The following is a 5,286-nucleotide window of genomic DNA, read 5'->3' on the forward strand; positions in this document are numbered from 1 at the left end:
CCTCTGGTAGGGGGCATCTCTTTTTGTTTTTTTTTCCCTCATTACCTCTTTAGCCCTTTTTAAAATTTTTACAGCGACCCTGGCCTGGAATTTTTTGGAAGCCATCTGTTTATCCCCCAAGCGCCGTCCGCCCTTTTGTTTACACACGAACTGATGTGCACCCTTGAGGGTACCCCTTTCCACACCTAGTCATGCCTGATCAGAGCCACCCTTTCCGGCCCCCCTTTCTTTTAGGCCCCCTGAGGATTCAGCGTCCATCAGTTTTCTGAACAAAGCGTCGTATTTTTTCCAAATCTTTTTAGAATGCCGTAGTTTTAGACCCCCCGAGGATACAGCGTCCATCAGTTTTCTGAATGAAGCAACAAACTCTTCCCAAATACTCGAATATGGGGGATCTTTGTCAGTCCTTAGTTTTTTATTCACAACCCCTAGAGCGCCTGCTCTGGGTTTGTGAATGTGTGTGTTTCTGCACACATTCAGAGCCCCTAGAGTGCCTACTCCGGGTTTGTGAATGTGGACGTTTTTGCTCACAGTTTTCTCAGGGCTTGGTGCGGCGGTGGCCACTGAGGAACTGGAGTTGTCTTTGCATGGTTGCAATACCTTGGCATCGCAGGTGTTTTCAATCCTTGGTTTTTTATTCACAACTCCTAGAGCTCCTGCTCAGGGTTTGTGAATGTGGGCATTTTCGCTCACAGTTTTCTCAGGGCTTGGCGTGGCGGTGGCCGCTGAGGAACTGGAGTTGTGTTTGCATGGATGTTTTTTACCAGAGGTTTTTGTTTTGTCCTTGGGTTTACGCCAGTAAATGAGGTTTGGACTGGGCTGATGCTTCATCTGCACTCTTGTGCTGTTTTGCGTTGTTAAAGGTCTCAAAGCAGATTCCTGGTTCTTTGGTGGTTCTCGGGGACGGGTCCTTGTAGCTCCCACTACAGCCTTGTCAGAAGGGCTGCATATGCCTGCTTCAGGCGGGGGGGGAGGGAGGGGAGAAGGCATTTTACAAAAACATAACTTTGCGAGCTTTCTCACCCACACCTATGTATGTAATTAAAATACAAAACCTCATAAATTAACCAGACTAATAAGCAAAATATATTTACCCAGCTTCATCCATCCATCTGTCACTGATACTTGTGAATTTTTCTTTTCAGTTGTCTCTTTCCTTTTTCTTTTGAGCATTTTTACCCTCTCATGTTTTGACCGTGCTGTAAAGCAAACGACATTCTAATAAAACACATGAAACTGTCTAGTAAACTTTAAAATAAAATAAAAAATATCCATTAGGGTGTTTTTTCTATTTAAAAAAGTCATAGCTTTAAAACAAAATAATCCATTTCAGGCTGTACAACAAACACAGGTTTTGAGTTTATTTCTACCACTTTGAAAACAACCCCCACAAATATTTTTTTAAAAAAATACATCTCATTTTGCAAAGTAAAAACCCTGTTAATTGGAAATACACCATTACCATCAGTTTGTAGACATATACTTTTTAAAAACCACCTATGTTTTACACACACACACACACAGTTTAAAACACTGTTTGCAACAAAATACTTTTCAATAAACCCACATGCTTTTAAAAAGACCCCTGGTTGTTCTGGCCCCCGCCCCACCCCAGCCATGTGTGCTTGGGGTCTTTGGGGTAAAAAAACCAAGCCAAAATGTTAGTTAGTATTAGCTCCCAAATCCCTATTCAACCTATGTAATACCTGAAGTTATTAAGCACAACTACAGTTAAAAATGGTTTTTACCTTGGCCTGGTGATGAACTGCAACTTAAAGCTACTGGCTCCATGCTAAACAGATCACACTGCAATAAAGATATGCACCATTATTTACTAAGACAGCATGGCCAAAAAATGGCATTATATAATATATATATATTTTTTTTCAGAGTTAAAAAAACCAGGGAACATACCTCCACTTGCAGTCCAGCAGCAATTCAAGAGAGTTTCTGTTGAAAGAGACAGTCTCCAAGCTACCTGAGGTTTTGGGGTTTTTTTACACCATCCTAACTCTTTTGTTTCAAAATAGTTAGCAGGTTGATTGGATCACCCCTCCCTAGCATTCCCTTTTGTGATCGGGGGTGGGGAATAAGTTTTCTGCACAATTGGGCTGCTTTTCTTTTTTTTCTTTTTTAAGTTCAAATACTTTTTGTTCGCCCCCCCCATAGGGCCTTCTTACAGTAACCATTTCAAGTGAGGGGCCCTTTACAGATATCAATGAATGTCTTGGGGCTTGTTTTTGTTTTTAAAACCATGTTTCTTTCATGCTTAAAGTTTAGTGGGACGGGGGGTGATTTCTAGAAAAAGTGCCCCATGGCCTTCAACCAACTCCTGGGCCATATTTAAACTGACCTATAGCATTCCACCGACTCCAGGGGTTATATTTAAACTGCCCAATAGCATCTGCAAACTCCTGAGGTTTTATTTCATTTCATATTAATCAAAACTCACCATCCTCACCCACCCACCTCTCTTACTATGGGTGCACCCCCATCAAAATTAACCCTATGGCAACAAGCGTGAGTAATCACAGTCACCCTGACTATTCAGTGAGGGGGGTGGTTAAACCTGTTCAGTTCAACAGAATAAGTCAGCTCTATTGTACTCAACCACATGTCTGAACCACCGGGACATCCGGTGGGTGGGGCTAAGGGGTCAAGGGGCGGGGTTAGGGTTTGATTGACGGTAGGGCCCTTATACTACATCCGATACTAATTGAGAGTCAGACTCTGAGACACCTCCGTGAGGGTCATTGGGAGTAGATGGGACTCCGTCTAGAGAGCACTCTGGGGAATTTTCTAAACCAGAGTCTGATTTCGCCTCCCCATTTTCAGACATGCCAGTTTGAGAGCCTCTGGTAGGGGGCATCTCTTTTTGGTTTTTTTTCCCTCATTACCTCTTTAGCCCTTTTTAAAATTTTTACAGCGACCCTGGCCTGGAATTACTACTGATCTGAATGAGAAGCAGATTGACCCATATCTGCCTGCTGTTGGGTTTCGTTCACCTTCCCTTGAAGCATCTGGAGCTGCCACTGTTGGATACAGGATACTGGGCTAAATGGACCTCAGGTCTGATCCAGCCTGGCCATTCCTATGTCTAGGTGCTGCACTAGATCCCGCCCAAACAATAGAGTGAAACAGCAATAGAAGGGACAGCTGCATAAACCACAGGGTCCTGTGGACATGCCAGTTTTAAATCTATCCAGACCCTGCTTGTGGGGGGCGGATATCAGTGCATGAAAATATCCTGCTTCTGTCCCACTTCCCCCCTCCTCCAGAGCTCTCTTTAGAGACACAAGTTTCTTTACCCAGGTTATATGCTGAGGGCTGGTACAGGGAGCTAGTGACGACCTACAGATGGCCCAAGTTTGGTTGGTCCTCATTTCCAGAAGGTTGGTTTGTTTTTCCTGCCTGGAGCAGGGTTAGGAGAAGGTTTGTCTTAAATGAGACAGAGATGGAGGGAATGAATCAGGTTAGTATCCACCAGTATTTGGAAATGATCAGCCCAAATCTAGCCCTGCCACGAGCAGGTGAGATGTCACTGAAGCCAACAGAGCTCACAGCGGGTCTGAATCTGGCCCTTAATAAGCACTTTGAACACGCATTGACATGGGCGGTGGGTGACCCGTCGGTTTGGGGACGCTAGCCCCCGGCTGGCCCTGCCCCTCCCGCCCCTGACCCCACCAGAGCCTCCCCCCCCCCCCGCCACAGCATGCCGGGTGGGTGGCATGCAGCCCCCCCAATGCCCCGAACCCTCCCAACACAGGGTGGGCAGGCCCAGCACCGGCAGCCCCTGCCCCCAATTGGCCAGATGGTACAACCCCAGCACCCGGGGACCCCCCAGCACTGGGCAGCCCCAGCCGCCCCAAGTCCCAGCCACAGGCCAGCCACAGCTACACTAGCCCTAGCCCCAGCCCCAGCATGCTTCCCTGAAGAGGAGCTGCCAGCCTGCCAGGGCTGGGGCTAGGGTTGCCAACCCTCCAGGATTGGCTTGGAGCCTCCCGGAATCGCCATCGATCTCCCGGTGACTATTGAAAGCAATCCAGGAGATTTTGGTAGGATATATTAAGACAATGACAATACGTCATGTTGGGGGGAAAAGAAATCTCCCGGAATAGCTTCAGTCAGAGTTGGCAACCCTAGCTGGGGCCAAGGGCAAGCAGGAAGGGGCCTTCCAGGTGGCGTGGGGGCGGGGCCATGCTGGGCTGTTTGGGGAGGCACAGCCGCCCCCAGCCTATGATACGTGCCATCCACGAGCATTGGTGAGCTTGCCAGAGGGCTGGATATTGGACGATTTCAGAAGGTCAGATGGCTGAAAACAAAGATGAGGAGCGGTTGTGTCTCTGGCCCTCAGGCTGGGTGTCACTCAGGGAAAGCAGAACCTTTGTTCTGTAAACTCAGTCACCAGGAGTAACTGGAGAGTGACACACACGTTCTTGCTGGGAGGGACACCTTTGGGAGAGATGGCAATTTCAGCAGGGGGACACACAGCCTTGGCTGCTGGGCCGTGAAGAGATCCCTGCTCCATGCAGGCCAAGGGAAAATATTCTGTGCAAGCAAAATGATCCACTTGAGTGCTGAAAGTCAGAGATGACAGTACCTGCCGATAGTGGGGGGGGGGGCAGCAGCTTCAGCAGATGTTGCTGAACATGCTCCGTACACGTGAGCCTGCTCGCTACAAGCCAAGCAGAAAATCTGGGGGATGGGGGTGCACTTGACCCCATGTGACCCACACACACATGCATCACCTCTGCCTACAGTTGAGCAATTAAATCCACTTAGGTGGTAAAATATGGATTTAGGTGCCCATGTTTGAAAATACTGGCCTTCTTCTGTCCCTTGAACTTCACAGCCAGTCTGAAGGTGCCTTTCATAGCCCTTTCATGTGCAGTGTATTCTCTAACAAGCCTTTTGATTTCTGTTTTCCCTCTGGAAACTGCTGATAAATGCCGGTCTTGCTTAATCTAAACCGAGCTGGGGAAGTTTCAGGCCAATGGAAGGAGAGTCTGGATCGTCTATAAGAAGACAGGGAGATACACGGGAAAGCGACTACCTGCTTACCAGGTCTAGAGGGCAAAGAAAGTTATGCTTTTCATCTGGTTGTTGATATTACAGAAGCGCCTCACGGCCCCAGTCAAGCTCGGGGCTCCAATGTGCTAGGCACTGTGCAGACATGTGCGACAGAAGGGCTGATGGGTACAAATGATCCGAGGGTCCGAGACACAGCCTTGCCCTCCCACTCATCCACAATCCCCACAAGTCTAAGTAATCAAAGGGACAACATGG

Source organism: Caretta caretta, chromosome 5 (genome assembly GCF_965140235.1).
Source record: "Caretta caretta isolate rCarCar2 chromosome 5, rCarCar1.hap1, whole genome shotgun sequence".
NCBI lineage: Eukaryota > Metazoa > Chordata > Testudines > Cheloniidae > Caretta > Caretta caretta.